Source organism: Neoarius graeffei, chromosome 4 (genome assembly GCF_027579695.1).
Source record: "Neoarius graeffei isolate fNeoGra1 chromosome 4, fNeoGra1.pri, whole genome shotgun sequence".
NCBI lineage: Eukaryota > Metazoa > Chordata > Actinopteri > Siluriformes > Ariidae > Neoarius > Neoarius graeffei.
Genome location: NC_083572.1, coordinates 4,266,256 through 4,288,660, shown reverse-complemented (window position 1 = coordinate 4,288,660; position 22,405 = coordinate 4,266,256). Strand labels below are relative to the sequence as shown.

At 42.1% G+C, this 22,405-nt stretch overlaps 1 protein-coding gene across 1 annotated transcript in view; it reads right to left on the bottom strand.

The window, feature by feature from the left end:
• Positions 1-8,225, bottom strand: part of tmbim1a (transmembrane BAX inhibitor motif containing 1a) — a 31,758-nt gene extending 23,533 nt beyond the window's left edge. Inside the window, exon 1 of the mRNA XM_060918652.1 lies at positions 7,967-8,225. The gene's annotated coding sequence lies outside the window, so the exon portion shown is untranslated. The remainder of the gene's footprint in view (positions 1-7,966) is intronic.
• Between the last annotated feature and the right edge of the window lie 14,180 nt (positions 8,226-22,405).

The following is a 22,405-nucleotide window of genomic DNA, read 5'->3' as shown; positions in this document are numbered from 1 at the left end:
CCTCCGTAACGCAACATCAGCTGATAAGGCACGTCACCACTCGACATCTGGTGACTGTTTCTGAAGAAGGCGGGAGATTCTCGCCGAAACTGTTAACGAGGTAACAAGCTTAAAAAAATCCTTGTCTAAGAAACGAACTTAAAATATATAGTACAGGTTGACTCAAGAAAAAACATTTTCCTAGAACTGGTGATAAAATTTATCAACGCAAGATGAGAATATTTCCAAAACATTGGCGACATGAAAGGACAGGAACAGGATTTTGTCATTTTATACCCAATATCTCTTCTTTTTCAGCGGTGTTGAAAGATTGTTGGTTTTCCTCATGGGGATTACGCGTCCAAAACAAAACGCAGTTGCCTTGACGTCTGTCATCAGGAACAACCGAAGACACTCTTGCTAAGATGACAACGTCCCACTGTTGAGAACACGGTGAATAACCATTTGTACACAAACTCCTCCACTTCCAACATGTTCTCCTCAGACTGAGCTCATGCAGAGGATTATGGGACACGGAGCCGTACAACAAAGCATGCAAGTACGAACTCAATCGGCGTTAAAGTGCCATTCCACCATTGGATGTATTCTTTGGCATAAAATACAATATATTTTATGACAACATGACTAGACAGAGAAATCTTTTAGCTTCAAAATGATATATCAAACATAATTTTTTGACAACGACAAGTATATTAATTCTGCGACCAAAGTCACCTACCCTTTTAATTTCCGCGCGGTAGTGAAACGTGATGTCATCGGCAGGTTCCCCTTCTTGTGTACCACGTGTCGGTCCATTTTTAGACCAGGAAACCCCCAAAGTGAGAGAGTCATTTCTCCTCGTATATGGGGGCCAAAAAAATTGCGAAAATTTGAGTTAATCTTTCAGTTAGCTAGATTTATTGGTATTAGCTAGATTTATTGGTATTATTTTTATCATGTTCTATCCGCCATTGCTGATCATATGTGCCACGTCACACGGTACACAAGAAGGGGAACCTTCCGATGACATCACGCATGGAAATTAAAAGGGTAGGTGACTTTGGTTGCAAAATTAATATACTTGTCGTTGTCAAAAGTTTGATATATCATTTTGAAGCTAAAAGATTTTTCTATCTAGTGATACCATTTATATATGTTGTCAAAATATATTGTATTTTATGCCAAAGAATACATCCAATGGTGGAATGGCACTTTAATGCAAACGTTCAGTTCATTCCAGCCTGACTTTGACCTCTACACGACTCCGACACACCCAAACACAGCCGCATATTTATACTGTACGAAGTGAAACAGAAAAACCAGCTATTCAAAGCTGATAAATTCCGTAGTGATTTGATGAGAACATATTTCCATGTGACATTTAGTTTTTGCAAACATTTCTGCCCATTTGTTTTAAGGTGCCAAGAACCATTCATGAAGAATACAAAATATTTAAATCTCTGAAATCATACATTTGGGACGAGATCTGGCTCAGATCCAGCTTCAATTGGGTCCTATTTCAGGAGGTGATCAATGCAAGTAATTAACCCTTTCATTCATAAATAAGTCAAGGAAAATTCCTTTGTGACACCGAAATTTAAGTGTCTAATGTCTGGAATATTTAACAGATATTTGATGACCAGAATTACAAATTATAGCACGATGGTGTATTGTGGAGCTGATTTAAGAAGGTTATAACATCGAGGAGAGTTTTTCATCTCATCTCATTCTCTCTAGCCGCTTTATCCTGTTCTACAGGGTCGCAGGCGAGCTGGAGCCTATCCCAGCTGACTACGGGCGAAAGGCGGGGTTCACCCTGGACAAGTCGCCAGGTCATCACAGGGCTGACACATAGACACAGACAACCATTCACACTCACATTCACACCTACGCTCAATTTAGAGTCACCAGTTAACCTAACCTGCATGTCTTTGGACTGTGGGGGAAACCGGAGCACCCGGAGGAAACCCACGCGGACACGGGGAGAACATGCAAACTCCGCACAGAAAGGCCCTCGCCGGCCACGGGGCTCGAACCCGGACCTTCTTGCTGTGAGGCGACAGCGCTAACCACTACACCACCGTGCCGCCGAGGAGAGTTTTTGTTTAAAAAAAAATAAATTCTGATCAATGAACAGACAAGTGTGGACTTGAAGCATGAAAGGGTTAATAATAATACTAGTGTGTAAAGTATGGGTCAGGTCTGGGACACGCTGGATAATCCAGGACACGAGGAAATTATGAGTAATGATCATCACTCTTTGTTGATTTAAAAACCATTACAAATCATTTTTGTTCAAACTGCAGCTTTCGCATTCTCACTCTGCCTTTCATGCATAATTTTCTTTTTAAATATTCCAGATTCTTTAGAAGTTTTTCCTTTGATTATTTGAAACGTCGTAACTTTTTTAAAATTTTACTTTACCTGGATATCATTATAAAAAAAGAAAGTCATCATTTAAAACTAACAACAATAATAATAAAGGAATGTCTGTGTAAAAATATCTTCCATTATTCTATCCACATTCACTGGATATGAGCAATCGCACGCTCTGATTGGCTACTTTACTACTAGGATATATCAGCTCATATAGATGACTTGCAACCACATGATCAAAACGTGCTACGTCACGAGCGTCCACCATGATGGTGGATAAACAAAGCGACTAGGACAGCAGCTGCTGAAAGCGTGCCTGTAAACAACGCTGAATTCTCTCAGTATTAGTACGATTTGAACGCTCGAGCGAAGATTCGATACAAAGGGAAGATAGATACGTGTGGGTTTTGACCCATATTTTAAAAAGTCGGATTTTTCTGAGGATAAGACGCTTCTACTGACCATCGAGTACCCAGATATCGCGTTCTATCTGGTTTGGTAGACTTCACGGGTTGACAAATCTCAAATGAAGGCTTATAAGTCCGTGGAAGCCGATAAGTTCTTTGTCTCTGGATGGGTAAATAAATACCTGATTAATTAAACCAGTCAATGATGACAAAGCAGTTGTACTTGCAGGGTTAAGTTCGGGCTTCTTTTGCATTTAGTTTACGTCCGTGTGTGAACAACATAACCCTATTACTCCTGGGCTATACCCGGAACAAATTAGTAACAAGCTGAAAATTTCAGAATATGTTCAGAATACCTTTAGGAATAACATACTAAAAGTCCCCGGAAATCCCCCTTGTGCCCTCTGAGAAATTCAAGATGGCGTCCAAAATGACCGCCAAATGGAGATCTGCCCATATCTCAGGCCCAAAACAAAATATTAATGCAATTAAAAGGTCAGAATATATGTTTTGTAGGGTAGGAGAGTAAATTCCAACATGTGTGTATTAATTACATTGTGTATTAACATTATATAATAATGTGTACATTGTTATTATAACAGTATATTTGTGTATAGTGTGGATCCATTGGTTACTCGTTCACTCCGTATCATCCTATTCTGTTCACAAAACAACAAACAATTACTAGGGGTTGGAGCACTTATTTTCATTAATATTAAAGTAAATTGGTGGTGTAAAATGAAAAATGGCATGTTAAAAGGTCATGCTGAGTTCAGTCATTTTTAAAAGGTCATGCTGAGTTTAGTCGTTTTTTGTCCGAACACACTGGCATTGCTAGGAGTTGGCGCTAGAAACTCAAAGATGAATTTTTTTTTCCACCCTTAAACAAGCTTGAATAAATTCCCTACTTCATTGATGGTACAACAAAGGTCCAAGCATTACAACTGAGGCACTGAGAAGTGTTTAATGGCCCTTTTCCACTACCCTTTTTCAGCTCACTTCAGCTCACTTCAGCCCGACACGGCTCGCGTTTCGACTACCAAAAACCAGCACGACTCGGCTCGCTTCAGCCCTGCTTAGCCCCTAAAACTCGCACCGTTTTTGAGTGGGGCTGAAGCGAGCCAAAGCGAGCCGAGTGAGGCTGGGGGCGTGAGCAGACACTCCCCTGTGCACTGATTGGTGAGGAGGAGTGTCCTCACATGCCCACACACGCCCCGCGAGCGCGCTGGGATCTGTAAACACCGTAAACCCGGAAGGAGAAGAATTACGAATTACGAGAATTTCTGAAGCCTTATGCGCCTCGCCTCATCTATACGCTCTTGCCAGTATCTGTCCACGTTGTTGGTGACAACAAGCCACAGCACCAAGACCAGCAACACTAACGACTCCATGTCCTCCATGTTTATTGTTTACTATTCGGGTCGTGAGACTACCACTTAAAAGATCACTGATGTCACTGTTTGCGCTGCTTAACGACATCACGTGACGTCCACCCACTTTCGCTAACTCCACCCAATGTGTCCACCCACTTCCAGCCAGCACGGTTCAGCGCGGTTGTAGTCGAAATGCAACTCCAACAGCCCCACTCAGCTCGACTCAGCACGGCACGGCTCAGCCCGACTCAGCCGCGTTTGTAGTGGAAAAGCGGCATAAGTCTACTCATTGTTTATAAGCAAGAGCTTTTATTGAGGCAGACCTTTTTGTCATGAAAGTCGCCGGAATGTTGAAGCGTACTGAAACAGCTTGCCATTGTAGTTTTAGAAGATAGAGTTCTCAAATTTAATTTCCCTTTAATATTTTATCAAAGCTTAAAGATGCACTAAATATTAAGGAAATTGATGTCTAATTGTTGTCTTACATTATGTTCATGTATGTAGGTAGCCTACTAAGCTAATCTGTCAATCATGTCAACCATCAAATTCCATGTAATTTCCACATTAATGACCTTGTAATCTTGGTTAATTTTAACAGTGTGACAATGGTGAATTTGCATTGCTTGTATGAGAGAACATATAATTTAACATTTTAATTGCATTTATATTATGTTTTATCCCTGAGATATTGAAAAATCTCCAATCGGCGGCCATTTTGGACGCCATCTTGAATTTCTCAGAGAGCACAAGATGGATTCCCGGGGACTTTTAGTATGTTATTCCTAAGGGTATTCTGAACATATTCTGAAAAACTCAGCTTGTTACTAATTTGTTCCGGGTTGGACTCAATTTTGAGCTAATGCTCTTTGGCTAACAGACAAAGTGTGAAATTTTGACAAGTCTCTAGCTTTATGGCTCGCAAATCACATTTCAGTTTATTTCAGGCAAAATTTTGCTGGCGTTCCTAGAAGTGAAATGGTAACACGTGTCAAAATTATAACAACGACTGACCGAACCAAGACAAGAGAATGCTCATTTTATAGCAAAATTCTAGCAACACGAAATAAAATTCCTCCACGATATTGAGAAAGCTTTTGAATCGGGGCGTCACTAGGCCTTTTTTTACTGGGGTACGTGCCCCAGTATAAATCAGCTGTGCCCCAGTAAGAAAATGTTGAAAGATTTTTGTAACAAACTAGTTTCTTTGGCAGATCATTTATCTACTGTAAGTTGTAGGACAGAGTGTGTTTCAAACTTCTATCGCCTCTTCTTTCTAACTAGTTTTCTGATTGGTCTGGGAGATTCTCACTGTAAACATAGCGTGCGTGCCATGAGTCCATTTACCCTACTGGAGAGATGAGTCGACTCTTTGGAGGAGTCAGAGAACGGGCTCTGGATGAGTGAAGGTAGCGCGAAGTTTTTGCAACAAAACTAAGCAAACCATATTCTAACAAACCCATTAAACTACATCGAATTAAACGATATTAAATTACTTTTCCAGATGGATATCAGACAATTCTTCTCACGAAGCAGAGACAGGCGCAGGGAAACAGTGACAGATGAGGAGGAGGGTGAGAGAGGTAAGATTAAGGTTGTAGGCTATGTGCTAGTCAGTCATAACTAACTAGCCAAGTTCGTGAATCGTGAGAGTTGAGGTGACACGTTTAGCATCTTAAACGTTGCATCTGACACGTTAGCCACTTTATCCTTCTACAGGGTTGCAGGCAAGCTGGATCCTATCCCAGCTGACTACGGGCGAAAGGCGGGGTACACCCTGGACAAGTCGCCAGGTCATCACAGGGCTGACACATAGACACAGACAACCATTCACACTCACACCTACGCTCAATTTATGCCACTTTTCCACTACAAACGCGTCTGAGTTGGGTTGAGCCGTGCTGAGTTGGGCTGAGTCGGGCTGAGTCGAGCTGAGCGGGGCTGTTGGAGTTGCATTTCGACTACAACCGCGCTGAACCGTGCTGGCTGGAAGTGGGTGGACACATTGGGTGGAGTTAGCGAAAGTGGGTGGACGTCACGTGATGTCGTTAAGCGGCGCAAACAGTGACATCAGTGATCTTTTAAGCGGTAGTCTCACGACCCGGATAGTAAACAATAAACATGGAGGACATGGAGTCGTTAGTGTTGCTGGTCTTGGTGCTGTGGCTTGTTGTCACCGACAACGCCAACAGATACTGGCAAGAGCGTATAGATGAGGCGAGGTGCATAAGGCTTCATAATTCTTGTAATTCTCCTTCTTCCGGGTTTGCGGTGTTTACAGATCCCAGCGTGCTCGCGGGGCGTGTGGGCATGTGAGGACACTCCTCCTCACCAATCAGTGCACAGGGGAGTGTCTGCTCACGCCCCCAGCCTCACTTGGCACGGTTTGGCTCGCTTCAGCCCCACTCCAAAACCGTGCGAGTTTTAGGGGCTAAGCAGGGCTGAAGCGAGCTGAGTCGTACTGTTTGGTAGTCGAAACGCGAGCCGTGTCGGGCTGAAGTGAGCTGAAGCGAGCTGAAAAAGGGTAGTGGAAAAGGGCCATTAGAGTCACCAGTTAACCTAACCTGCATGTCTTTGGACTGTGGGGGAAACCGGAGCACCTGGAGGAAACCCACGCGGACACGGGGAGAACATGCAAACTCCGCACAGAAAGGCCCTCGCTGGCCACGGGGCTTGAACCCGGACCTTCTTGCTGTGAGGCGACAGCACTAACCACTACACCACCGTGCCGCCTCTACTGATCAAATTTGCAAAAAATAAAATAAATAAAAATGCTCCAGTTCTCAAAATCCAGTGAATGTGGCTAGAATAAGACAGTTATTCCACTCAATCTCATCATACAGGAGATTGACTCGGTGCTATGCACCTCATCAGCTATCAGCTCATGTACGACTCGATTTCATGGAATAACTTAATTTTGGCCAACACCAAATATTTATTTATCGACACACAGTAGCTATATATGAATACTCTTGACATTTACTCAGCTATCAATTAAAATATCACTGTTATTAAAGTGAAAGTGTTTACTGGCGTCCCATCCTAAATATTTTATTACTTACATTTCATACTAAAAATAAAAGACAAAGATGTTGACGATACTTGAAAAGGTTCCTGCACTTTATTGTACCTTAATGGCTTTTCACTGCAGCAGGACCCTCTAAGGCAGGGGTGTCAAACCTGATCCATAAAGGGCCTTGTGGCTGCAGGTTTTCATTCTAGCCATGCAGCAGCACACCTGACTTGGCTCATTCAATCAACTGAACTGTCTTCACACAGTCAAATACTTGCAGCCACACCCACCCTTGATTAAAGGGTGGGTGTGTCAGTTGATTGAATAAGCCAAATCAGGGTGCTGCTGCATGGCTGGAATGAAAACCTGCAGCCACACGGCCCTTTATGGATCAGGTTTGACACCCCTGCTCTAAGGTACTTATTTGTACCCTTTATATACTGATTGGGAACACAGGTTCATATAATTACCTTGAGGTCCAATAATAAGGAGATGCACTCACTTGAGGGATAGAAATGCACCACTACTTCTGACAAATGTGAGTCCTTTTCTACTTCTATTCAAAAACATCTGCATTTTCCTTTTTCTTTCCCCTACCCATAATTTCAAATGGAAAAAACTAAAAGTTCACAAACTTTCCTTTCCCTGCTCATGTAGATAAACATGTACACAACGTTCTCACCATGATGAAGAAACAAGGTCAGGAGGGGAAAAACGTGGTGATTAGAACGCACAACAGAATCCAGTCCAGCTGTTTCCAAGCTGGTGACATGATTACACACCAAGAGAGGAATTTCAAAACATCTGACCAAATTTCTTACCACACTCCTTCCTTGAAGCAAACTCCAGGGAGAAGTTCTTCCTTTTTGTGTCCAGAGAAATAATAATAATAATAATAATAATCCTCTGGAAGAAGTCTTGCTTTAAACACAGAGAGAGAGAAAGAAACATCCACAGAGAGAGAGAGAGAACACTTTCTTCTTTCAAAGGTTGTGACGTTCTCAGTAATTTGATCCAAAAGAACTGCAGCCCTCTGTGTGTTTATAGCAATCTCTCTCTCTCTCTTTCTAAATAAGGGTGTAGTCAGACACACCCCAGTGACATATCCTTCCCAGCTTGGTGTCGCTACACTCACAGTTTTAAGTGAATCGGTTCAGTAAGAGTCGACTCATTCGACTCCCAAACGACTCATTGCTGGCTTTTTTAACCCTTTATTATTTTTTTTTAAATATATAAATCTGTTCAGGTCAACATGAGCATATCTTTTTTTTTTTTTTTTTTCAAACTTTGTGACATGTTCTTGGATCGTTCTGTGGCCTGAACATGAGAAAAGTACAAATGTATCTGATTTCAGTGCTTTACCTTTATATAAACCCATACCCTCCTGGATGAACACCTGGCCATTACGCCCATACAGTAAGGGAGAGCGGGGAGAGTTGAGATGAGGGAGACCTGGGACTGTTTGTATTCCCATAATTCCCAAACTGGATTCTGTTGTGTGTTCTAATCACCACGTTTTTCCCCTCCTGACCCTGTTTCTTTATCATGGTGAGAACGTTGTGTACATGTTTATCTACATGAGCAGGGAAAGGAAAGTTTGTGAATTCCCATAATTCCCATTGTGGAAGAATTGAAATCCAAGTTAGACAGGGGTGGAGTAGTTGGAGCAATTTTTTCTGGATTTGAAGAAAGCCTTTGACACCGTAAACCACAATGTTTTACTTTCCAAACTGTCCTCACATAACATCTCAGCTGACACGATTAAGTGGTTTACATCACACCTATCAAGAAGGAAGAATTGCACTAGAATAAATGACACACTCTCCACTGAAAATATCTGTTCAATAGAGATCTTGCAGTCATGTGACCGGAAAGTACACAGCCGCCATCTTGTCGGTAAAAAAACACCGCTGAATACTGCTGCACTCGTGTACAGAATGGATCAATTTCAACCGACGGACTACACGGCTCATTTTTCTAATGAACAGATAACTAGATATATGTCTAAAATAAACGATCTACAGATTAGTGACCCTTATGGCTTACCGGACGGAGTTTTCACGACCGGATTTTGAACTGCCAGCGGAATACCCAGATGTGTATAATTACCTCATTAACTTTCCCTCGCTGTTCAGTGGTGAAGCACTGCATGCTTATAAATCTCTGGACAGTTATCTTTATAGAAATTCAGGATTTGTCAGCGACTCAGATGTGGCATCTTGTAAACAAGAATCCTCATTGGATGGGTAAGTCACTTAAGTATTGAGTATAGCACTGACCAGCCAATTATAGAATAGAATAAGGTAATTCCAGCTGTAATTCCAAATCGTCCGTCTTGTTTACCATGGATCTGGCGTTGGAGAGGTAGCGGCTTAGCAGTGGAGGTTTGAGTGGCTGTTTTCTGAGCTTAGTCAACAGGCCGGCTCTGCAGCCTCGCTTTTGCTTCCGCTCTCGGCGCCGCCTCCTTCGCTTTGCTTCCGATAACAATCCACGGAGACCCCGCTGGTCTTGCTATCTCGTCCGGAATGTTGTGCATGCGATGGAAATCGCTACAAACCGTCATTTTCTGCTGGAAACCCATGTCCAGTAAGTCCATACAGTTGTAGTGGATATTGAAGTCCGGTACAGACGAACAACACGCAAAAATACACACAAAAAACATAAAAACCGTGCACAGGTAGGGAGAGCTTGTAGCCGCAGCCGTTGTAGTAGAATTGTATATAGTAGGGTTTTCCAGAAGAAAAGGTAGAAGTAAAAGCAGAAGTAGAACCAGAAGTAGAAGTAGAAGGCGGAAATATGGCGTTTGACCGACAAGATGGCGTCTGTCACAATCTGGATCGGCTGTGACGTCACATGCAAGTGCTCCATAGGGGTGCCTCAGGGTTCAATCCTAGGCCCTCTATTGTTCAGTATATATATAAATGATCTTCCCTTAGTTTGCCCCGATGTTAACATCCAAATGTATGCTGATGACACAGTGATATATGTCTATGCAAAAACAAAACAACAAGCGGCATACAAACTTAATGGAGCGTTGAGCAAAATAGTTGACTGGCTAGATTACTCTTGTCTGACACTGAATACGTCAAAAACTGTTTGTATGTACTTCTCTTCACGTAAAAATACTACTCAAGAGCCGGACATATTTGTTAAAGGAGAAAAGCTCAATGTAGTAGATGATTTTAAATATTTAGGGGTCATTGTTGACTCTCATCTAACTTTTAAAAAACATATTAAAAAGGTTAATGGTCGAGTTAAAAGGAATCTCCTCAATTTTAAGGTAATAAGGAATCAGATGACCACAGAGGCAGCCAAACTTTATTTTCATTCTATGATTTTAATACACATCTCATATTGCTTAACCACCTGGTCTCAAGCAAATGCAACCGCCATGTCACTAATACATAAATCCTATAAACAGGCACTGAAAATTTTGGACAAAAAATCCAACACCTACCATCACTGTACTATCATACAGAAGTGTGGTTTATTTAGTTTGGATAGTTTTATTTTCTTTTTAAACTGCTGTTTATTATTTAAAATTATAAATAATCTTGCTCCACTTCCCCTTAAAGTGCCATTCCACCATTGGATGTATTTTTTTGGCATAAAATACAATATATTTTATGACAACATGACTAGACAGAGAAATCTTTTAGCTTCAAAATGATATATCAAACATAATTTTTTGACAACGACAAGTATATTAATTTTGCGACCAAAGTCACCTACCCTTTTAATTTCCGCGCGGTAGTGAAACGTGATGTCATCGGCAGGTTCCCCTTCTTGTCTACCACGTCACGTGTGACGTGGCACAGATTATCAGCAATGGCGGATAGAACGCGATTGTCAGCTTCGGAAAAGAAGCGAAGGAAAATAGCAAGTGATGCCCAAAGGAGACGGTCGATGGTGAATATCGGCACAGCAATCGACAAGTGGAAATCGCGTTCTATCCGCCATTGCTGATAATCTGTGCCACGTCACACATGACGTGGTACACAAGAAGGGGAACCTGCCGATGACATCACGTTTCACTACCGCGCGGAAATTAAAAGGGTAGGTGACTTTGGTCGCAAAATTAATATACTTGTTGTTGTCAACAAATTATGTTTGATATTTCATTTTGAAGCTAAAATATTTCTCTGTCTAGTCATGTTGTCTAAAATATATTATATTTTATGCCAAAGAATACATCCAATGGTGGAATGGCACTTTCAGCAATTTGTGAGTCTGTGCAGACCCCCAAATAATACAAGGACTACAAGAGCGTCATCTAGAGGGGACTGTATAAGTGTGTTTAGACATTCTACTTTTGGCCAAAGTGCTTTCTCAGTAAAAACATCAGGGTTATGGAATAGCATTCCTGTTAGTATCAGGCAAAGCACCACACTCAGTACTTTTAAATTAGGTCTTAAGAAATGGCTAAAAGCAGGGCAGCACTGTGGACATTTTTAGTCATCGATCTTGTGTCTTTGTGTTTATTTTATTATATATCATGTTTTTTTTTCAACTATGTACTTGTTACTGCAATATACAGTAGGCCTATATCTGCACATAGTCCCACCCATAACATGTTTTGTTGTATTTTTTTTTTTTTAACATCAATTCCTGTCCAGGGACTACAGATGAAAATTAGCCTTGTGGCTATAATCTGGCTCAATTGTATGTTGTGCATTGTCCCTGTCAAATAAACAAATAAATAAATAAATTAATAAATTAATTAATTTCACCCAGGCAGCACGGTGGTGTAGTGGTTAGCGCTGTCACCTCACAGCAAGAAAGTCCAGGTTCAAGCCCAGTCGCCGGCGAGGGCCTTTCTGTGCGGAGTTTGCATGTTCTCCCCGTGTCCGCGTGGGTTTCCTCCGGGTGCTCCGGTTTCCCCCACAGTCCAAAGACATGCAGGTTAGGTTAACTGGTGACTCTAAATTGACCGTAGGTGTGAATGTGAGTGTGAATGGTTGTCTATGTGTCAGCCCTGTGACGACCTGGCGACTTGTCCAGGGCGTAGTCAGCTGGGATAGGCTCCAGCTTGCCTGCGACCCTGTAGAACAGGATAAAGCGGCTAATCCTTATAGGACGCCGAATCACTTCGAGTGGGAGCGTCCCGAAAATAAGCTCAAGGTTTTAGATGACATCAGAAGTTTGATGTTGCTGCTTAGAGTGGCTGACTTCCTTCCTTTAGAGACACACTGCAGTCACTCAGGTTTATGGAGTGAAATATTTTATCAACCGAAGCTTAAAAGTATTTACGACTTCGCCTCCACCTCCGTTCTACGGTATGTAATGTCCGCAAGTGAATTGGGAATTTGTCAGAGATTAAAGTATGTAGCCTAGAGATACCATATATACATTCCCTAGCCACTTTATTAGGAACACCCACCCATACAAATCAAGAGCTTCAGTTAATGTTCACATTGTTCAAACATCCGAATCGGAAAAATAGGTGTTGGTTTGAGCCAGATGAGTGTTTTTGGTTTGAGTATTTCAGAAACTGCTGATCTCCTCCTGGGGTTTTCACACACAACAGTCTCTGGAGTTTACACAGAATGGTGCGGAAAACAAAAAACAAGTCAAGTTTATTTGTATAGCGCTTTTAACAATAAACATTGTCGCAAAGCAGCTTTACAGAATTTGAACGACTTAAAATATGAGCTAATTTTATCCCTAATCTATCCCCAATGAGCACACCTGTGGCGATGGTGGCAAGGAAAAACTCCCTCAGACGACACGAGGAAGAAACCTCGAGAGGAACCAGACTCAAAAGGGAACCCATCCTCATTTGGGCAACAACAGACAACATGACTATAACATTACCAGTCCGAACATAAAGTCAGCTTCGTTGATGCTATAACCCCCCCACCGACGGAAACCCAAGCGCAAAACCGTTCACGACAACCGCAGCCCCAAAGTCAGCAAGTCAACTGCAGTCCCCAGCCACAAAAGCACCACTGCAAGAGTCCAGAGCGTCCTCCAGGCGCGACCCCCAACTGTCCACATGGGGTCGTCCTCCACAGGAGCGATGCGATGAAACTCCAACCAGACACAGGGCACCAGGATGGATCAAGCAGGTCCGAGGAGCAGAAGAGGTTCAGCATCTCAATCCCAGGACCGACATGTAACTCAGAGGGACAAACAAACATTGAATGAGTGAGCAACAGTTCTGTGGGTGGAAACGGGAAACGCCTTGTTGATAAGAGAGCTCAGAAAATGGACAGCCCTCAGTTTCCCAAAAGCATCGCAGCACAAAGATCATCATTAAATGGTAGAGCGAGCAGCACAATGAACACTCTCTTTCCTAGTTAAGATGCTCTTAGCGTTAAGAGGCTTTTGGGAAACCCACCGCAGATTGGTTTGAGGTTTTGGGTTTTTTTTCCGGGAAGGATATAGTAACTCATATAATCACTCTTCACAACCGTGGTGAGCAGAAAAGCATCTCAGCATGCAACAGAAAACAGAAGAACACACTGGGTTCCACTCCTGCAGCCAAGAACAGGGCTCTTAGAATCGACAAGAAGTTCCTATTAAAGTGGCTGATAAATGTAGTATTATTTATTAAACTTTATTTTTTTCAAAATGGTCAGATGGGGAGAGTTGGGACAGTTTATCCATCATGTGACAGGTTTTTTTTCTTGTGGTTTACAAATATAAAATAGTTTAAAAATGTTTGTTAAAAAAATATGGGCGTGACTCTGCATGAGGATGAAGCTTATTTCATTCCTCTTTGAGAATGGAACTGTTTTATCGAGTCAGGTTTTGGGGAATCTAAACTGGCAAGTTTCTGTCGCTGTACCAGCATTGTGTGTTCATACAGTTCATATGGGACAAGATCTCATCTCATCTCATCTCATTATCTCTAGCCGCTTTATCCTTCTACAGGGTCGCAGGCAAGCTGGAGCCTATCCCAGCTGACTACGGGCGAAAGGCGGGGTACACCCTGGACAAGTCGCCAGGTCATCACAGGGCCGACACACAGACACAGACAACCATTCATACTCACATTCACACCTATGGTCAATTTAGAGTCACCAGTTAACCTAACCTGCATGTCTTTGGACTGTGGGGGAAACCGGAGCACCCGGAGGAAACCCACGCGGACACGGGGAGAACATGCAAACTCCACACAGAAAGGCCCTCGCCGGCCCCGGGGCTCGAACCCAGGACCTTCTTGCTGTGAGGTGACAGCGCTAACCACTACACCACCGTGCCGCCCTGGGACAAGATCATAAATAAAAATGAAACACTTTGGATTAAGCGAGGTATTTTATTTTTGTTCCATATCTCTCCACAAAAAAAAGACAGAAAAAGTGAAGTCTGAAGGTCAGTATACAGTGGTGCTTGAAAGTTTGTGAACCCTTTAGAATTTTCTATATTTCTGCATAAATATGACCTAAAACATCATCAGATTTTCACACAAGTCCTAAAAGTAGATAAAGAGAACCCAGTTAAACAAATGAGACAAAACTATTATACTTGGTCATTTATTTATTGAGGAAAATGATCCAATATTACATATCTGTGAGTGGCAAAAGTATGTGAACCTCTAGGATTAGCAGTTAATTTGAAGGTGAAATTAGAGTCAGGTGTTTTCAATCAATGGGATGATAATCAGGTGTGAGTGGGCACCCTGTTTTATTTAAAGAACAGGGATCTATCAAAGTCTGATCTTCACAACACATGTTTGTGGAAGTGTATCATGGCACGAACAAAGGAGATTTCTGAGGACCTCAGAAAAAGCGTTGTTGATGCCATCTCTAAAGAGTTTGGACTCCACCAATCCACAGTCAGACAGATTGTGTACAAATGGAGGAAATTCAAGACCATTGTTACCCTCCCCAGGAGTGGTGGATCAACCAAGATCACTCCAAGAGCAAGGCGTGTAATAGTTGGAGAGGTCACAAAGGACCCCAGGGTAACTTCTAAGCAACTGAAGGCCTCTCTCACATTGGCTAATGTTCATGAGTCCACCATCAGGAGAACACTGAACAACAATGGTGTGCATGGCAGGGTTGTGAGGAGAAAGCCACTGCTCTCCAAAAAGAACATTGCTGCTCGTCTGCAGTTTGCTAAAGATCACGTGGACAAGCCAGAAGGCTATTGGAAAAATGTTTTGTGGACAGATGAGACCAAAATAGAACTTTTTGGTTTAAATGAGAAGCGTTATGTTTGGAGAAAGGAAAACACTGCATTCCAGCATAAGAACCTTATCCCATCTGTGAAACATGGTGGTGGTAGTATCATGGTTTGGGCCTGTTTTGCTGCATCTGGGCCAGGACGGCTTGCCGTCATTGATGGAACAATGAATTCTGAATTATACCAGCGAATTCTAAAGGAAAATGTCAGGACATCTGTCCATGAACTGAATCTCAAGAGAAGGTGGGTCATGCAGCAAGACAACAACCCTAAGCACACAAGTCGTTCTACCAAAGAATGGTTAAAGAAGAATAAAGTTAATGTTTTGGAATGGCCAAGTCAAAGTCCTGACCTTAATCCAATTGAAATATTGTGGAAGGACCTGAAGCAAGCAGTTCATGTGAGGAAACCCACCAACATCCCAGAGTTGAAGCTGTTCTGTACGGAGGAACGGGCTAAAATTCCTCCAAGCCGGTGTGCAGGACTGATCAACAGTTACCGCAAACGTTTAGTTTCAGTTATTGCTGCACAAGGGGGTCACACCAGATACTGAAAGCAAACGTTCACATACTTTTGCCACTCACAGATATGTAATATTGGATCATTTTCCTCAATAAATAAATGACCAAGTATAATATTTTTGTCTCATTTGTTTAACTGGGATCTCTTTATCTACTTTTAGGACTTGTGTGAAAATCTGATGATGTTTTAGGTCATATTTATGCAGAAATATAGAAAATTCTAAAGGGTTCACAAACTTTCAGGCACCACTGTACGTGACAAGCTGAGAAACCTATCTTGTGGTAAGAGGGTATAATAAACACTCTCTAATGCAATATCAGTGTAACGCGACCTGCAAAGAATTTCACACCATCTCCAAAAGCTCAAAACTCATCCCAAGTCTTGGCTCATGTCCATGAGAACTTGTTTCATGGAATCAAACACTTAGGGGATGTGCTGTTATGGGAAAACAATCAACTTCAGGGTGGGAAAAGTAACTCCAGCTTCATCATACCACCTTGGAACTGGTGTTGGAGCCTCAGCCTTGCTCTGTGACATGGGCGTTGATTTGGAAGAAGAATTAAATGCAGTGTTGCATTCACTTTCGCTCTCATGTTCATGGAGAGCTACATGTGATGCACTTCGACTCAGATTTCCAGCTTCATGTGCGAGCATCTGATGAGAAGAAGCAGCGGATTCTGACTTTATTTCAAGATTTGAAGTCTATTTTGTCCTAGAGGATCTTCACATGGAGGAGGAGACCTCGCTATGGAGGAGAACATTGTGCACCATGGGTGGTTGGCGGCTTCATGATGTTCATGGTGGATGTGTATGAACATTTCTCATCATCATCATCATCTTGTTGATCTTTGGTTTCTCTGTCCTGCTCTTGGATCTGGATCTTCTCGCCTTTTGACACTTTTATTATCAGCCCTAAAGCTCTCTGAGAAGCAGGAAGACTTGACTGACGGATATTTTTGAATTGGCATGATGGTATTTATTGAATAAACCCACCAACCAACCAACCAACCAACCAACCAATCTAAAATCTAGTAATATATTTAACTGTGCGCTCTTGATACGGTTTGCATCTCTTTTAGTTTTTTCAGCAGCCTCAAAATCACATGGCGGCATTTAATGTATCTCGCTTTTAGGTACTTGTTTGTGGTCAAAATATGCATTTTTTTAAAAACTCCTCCATGGTGTGAACAGACTCCCAAATACCTGCTCATGTTTATTCATATGGTTTTGAATGACGTTGTTTTAATGCACTTCCTTTTTCGACCACTTGATGGCAGCAAAACTTTTTTTTTTTTAACTCTTGTACACGTTTTGACAGTAAAGCTTTCAAGATGCCTCAGTGCATCTTTAGGTCTAAATATATACCTTAAATCATTTTTAAAAATCTATAAATATACACACTATAGGTATGCAATGCGATCTCATTTGCATACAAATTGTCGGTTGCTGGGACGCGCTTCCTGCTAATCGGCTTTCGACTTTTCCCGAAAGCTCCAAGAGGCCCGAGTTACAAAAAGGAGAGAAAAAATAGATTTTGTTCAACAGGATAATTGATTTTATTTAATTATAGTCAGTAGGTTTACAAAAACGCACAGTGTAACAGCATTGGTTTTGATATGTGGACGCACATTTGCATAGTTCTTTACATACAATTAGAGCAACAGAGAATAATAGGAAGCAAAATTCACAGCACTGAATTCTGGGTAAATTAATAATTAAACTAACGCTGGTGCACGATCATGAGAGTCAATCTGCTTTAATTCTGCTCTGAAGCTAAGCTAACAAGTCTAATGTCGCTAACACGCCACAGAAGTCTGTTAGCAAACATCGGACACCAAACGCGTCTTTTCTGAAGGGTATAATTGTCCAAGTTTGATTTTTTTTCCCACCAAGCAATTCCATAAAAGTCACAGTGATGATGATGATCAAGCCTGGTGATTACGTGCATCTTCAGCTATGGAATGTTTAGCTAACATCAAGAAATCCAAAATGGCGTCACTTGTGAAACCCTGTACTGTGTGTACCTTAACAGTCCAAACGTCAGAGAAACCTGATCTTTCTCTCCCTCTCAAAAAAAAAAAAAAATCACTCAAAGAAAATACATCAGATTAGCAAACATTAAAATCACACAGCAAACGAGAATGATGATTTCTCTTCAATACACAGCCTACAGTACGTCTCTTAAAGGTGCAAAAGGTGCAAATTTATTCGGTCATGACTGATTTAGTCACAGACCAGTCGAGATAAAGGCTCAGGAGGTGTTTTCAAGTGCCATTCCACCATTGGATGTATTCTTTGGCATAAAATACAATATATTTTATGACAACATGACTAGACAGAGAAATCTTTTAGCTTCAAAATGATATATCAAACATAATTTTTTGACAAGTATATTAATTTTGCGACCAAAGTCACCTACTCTTTTAATTTCCGCGCGGTAGTGAAACGTGATGTCATCGGCAGGTTCCCCTTCTTGTGTACCACGTCACGTGTGACGTGGCACAGATTATCAGCAATGGCGGATAGAACGCGATTTCCACTTGTCGATTGCTGTGCCGATATTCACCATCGACCGTCTCCTTTGGGCATCACTTGCTATTTTCCTTCGCTTCTTTTCCGAAGCTGACAATCGCGTTCTATCCGCCATTGCTGATAATCTGTGCCACGTCACACGTGACGTGGTAGACAAGAAGGGGAACCTGCCGATGACATCACGTTTCACTACCGCGCGGAAATTAAAAGCGTAGGTGACTTTGGTCGCAAAATTAATATACTTGTCAAAAAATTATGTTTGATATATCATTTTGAAGCTAAAAGATTTCTCTGTCTAGTCATGTTGTCATAAAATATATTGTGTTTTATGCCAAAAAAATACATCCAGTGGTGGAATGGCACTTTAAGGTGCGATAGTCGACTCTGTGTTTCTTCATAAACACATCCACAGAGGTACACAAACTACTCATGAACTTGGTAGAAACAATAAGGGAAATAAAAACAACAACCACAACCCTATTTTGCATTCCGGGCTTTTTAAGGCTTAAGGTGACGTGATCTCTCAAAGCTACTGTGAATCGTGGATTTCAAACCATCCGAAAACCACAACCAAGCTTTACCACAAACCAGGAGCAGAATGATGCAGGAATCGTTCTTTAATTCAAGGTAAGATTTCATACGATCGACCCACTCGTTCATTTTCACGACTGAAATGCTACAAATCGAAGGATTGTGATGTAACGTCGGTGCTTAGTGTCAGGATCGAAACGATGCAACGATGGACGTTTGCTTTGGGGTGGGTGCTGCTGTGCGGAATGGCAGTGTGAGTTTGACTGTTTTTGTCTTGTGACATGTTAGCAGCTACGTTCTTGTCCGCGACGTTGAAAATTCGCCTACGGCAATGTTTAAAGCTCAGTAAGGCTACGGTCACACTACAGCTGGTGATGGGTTCTCGTCTCGTCTTCTTCCGCTTATCCAGGACCAGGTCGCGGAGGCAGCAGTCTAAGCATGGAAGCCCAAACTTCCCTTTCCCCAGACACCTCGGCCAGCTTCTCGGGAAGAACACCGAGGCGTTCCCAGGCCAGCCGAGAGACATAGTCCCTCCAGCGTGTCCTGGGTGGATTGGGTGGCAGTCGAAGGCAGGGGCCTCGACGACCTGATCCCCGGACACAGCGGCTGGTGATGGGTTGTCGATGAAAATGAGGTGATGCTTCTCTGAGCTTTGGGAAGTGTTCCCAAACCCATCTGCGGGTATTTCGCCGCTTGGTTTGCATCAAGTTTTTGGCCACTCGCGAGGTGGAAACACCACACTAAAAAAACAACTCATGAAGCTTGGAGAACATTCACCGTACATCTCACGAGCTGCAGCATGACCGTAGCCTTACATAAAATTTACGAAAGGGACACGACACAATGATGGCGACAGTTTCGTGTTCAACGTTTAATATTTAACCGTTAATGGATATAAATTTTATTGTTTTCTTTCATCGTGACGCTTCACGTTACTACTTTGGACAAACGCCATGCCATGATATCATAAGACGCCGCGAGACCTCTTTCCAAACTTCAAGCTGAGATTAAATGCGCACTTCTTGATTAGTTAGCTAATCATTGTAGCCATGTTTAGAGTCTCTGAACTACAGGATCTGGTTCAGTAGTTTTTCCGAGTGCTCGTTTTGCGCCGTTGAAATACATCATGTCCGGATTACTCTATTACGCCAGTCACCTAACAAGAGCTTTAAACCATTTCAACTGTGACCGTATTCCAATATTAAAAACGTTTGAACACAGCAAAGGCTACAACTAGGAAGCTCAAACCGAATCAAAAATCCTCACTCACGGATGAAAGGATTGGATCGTTTCCAGAGGGAATAGCTGAGGTCATGACCTCTGGTCGATTGCACAGTGAAACGCACGGCAATGAAGTCATAAATCCTGCACGTCATGTCCTTAGCGTAACAGACATTTTAATAATTTAACGCCAGAATCGGCATTGATGATACTCAGTCGTTGAGTGACCATACCGTAGATGTTACCTATGATGCACTGCAAGTGGATCAACACACACACACACACGGAAAAAAAAACGAGTAATGAACTAAAGTTCAAGTCTCTGTAAGACATAAGTCATGCTTGTTTTGCAAGCTCCTGACACAGTGACACCTTTTGCCAAAAACCAGAGTTAATTCAACACCAGTGTTTAAATGAAACGTGGGCGATGCTGGTTATTTAACGTAGCTTTAGGCGAGTCAGTTACCCCGCCCTCCCCCTTTCCTGGAACACAACCAGCACCTCTGATCTAATCTGATTTGATTTGCTGTATTGTGATTCAAGCATCATTCCACCCAGAACAACTTTTTAATAGTGTTAGTACATTATTGCCTATTATTTATCATAGAAAAATATGAATATATATTATTATTAACAAATAAATATGAATAATCTCATCTAGGTGCAGTCATAAACAGAAGGTGCATGCTGGGATTGATGTTCAGATGGATGATGGGGGTGTAATCAGCACAAACCAGCTGGGTCTTCAGCCAGGGTGGGGTGGGGTTGTGTGTGTGTGTGTGTGTGTTGGAGAAGGAGGAAGGGGTGTTGTGTTGTGTTGTGTTGTAAGTGGACCAGTGCAGCGCAAAGCCTTCAAATCAATGCTAGTGTCCTGGATCACACTTTGACACGCCCTGCATGACCTCATCGGCTACTTTCCTGTGAAAAAAATGGTCCGAGTGTGTGGAATCAGTGAGAAGTGTGATAATATTTATCTCCAGTGACTTCACAATGTGCTAGCAGCCTTGTCCGGATAATCGAAACTGGCTTTCTAACTGAGACGATTATGGGATATCAGTAACCGCAGGAAGCTTATCATGAATCATTAACCGGCGCTGAGAGACAGAGGTTTGCGTTACGGTCACTGATCATGCCCTTTAAAGAATGTTAAACCAAACGATGCTTTATTTTTAAGAAATTACTGTACACAGTCTGAAATATGAGGTCTTGTTATCTGTTCAGGTTAAATTTGACACTTGCAAAATGTATGAATAATAATTTGTCCCGATTACAAATTACATTGTGAATGAAATTTTTATAAAACACAAATTTCAGCTTTGAATTTGACAAATAACGAGACCTTTATTAAAATTAGTGTTCCCAGTGTGAGGTGGAAGTGTTACCTGATTGGCTACGTAGCTTTTACAAGTAATAAAGAAAAAAAAAATGCTCCCAAAAGAAGTGATTCATGAATGTGTAACATCTCATCTCATCTCATCTCATCTCATCTCATCTCATTATCTGTAGCCGCTTTATCCTGTTCTACAGGGTCGCAGGCAAGCTGGATCCTATCCCAGCTGACTACGGGCGAAAGGCGGGGTACACCCTGGACAAGTCGCCAGGTCATCACAGGGCTGACACATAGACACAGACAACCATTCACACTCACATTCACACCTACGCTCAATTTAGAGTCACCAGTTAACCTAACCTGCATGTCTTTGGACTGTGGGGGAAACCGGAGCACCCGGAGGAAACCCACGCGGACACGGGGAGAACATGCAAACTCCACACAGAAAGGCCCTCGCCGGCCACGGGGCTCGAACCCGGACCTTCTTGCTGTGAGGTGACAGCGCTAACCACTACACCACCGTGCCGCCCCCGTGTAACGTTTTAAAAAATAAATAAATAAATCCTTCAATTATCCTTTGGATTTGTGTGATTTACTTCAGGGTGTTTTTAATCCCATGATCCATTCTCCTATTTTGTTTTCAAAGAAAACCTAGCCGTAAATGGATCTCCAAGCAGCACTGTATCTCGGATTAACCAGCACCGGATGTGTAGCCCTATTCACATGGAATTAGTTCCAATCCCAAAATGTTTTATTTATTCGTGAAATTATAAAACGATAATCAGACTCTGGTCCTGTAACGGACCGTTAGTGCGACCACAACAGGTATATAAATCCTCCTGTTTACAGGATTTCTGCACAGGATATAACATTACGGAATTACAGTGTTCTATAAATAAACTCATCCAACAACGTGATCATATTACCAGGTTGGAAAGAAAAAGAAAAAAAAAAACATCCTGTTGGAATCTCGTTCGTCCTGATTTCATTTGCG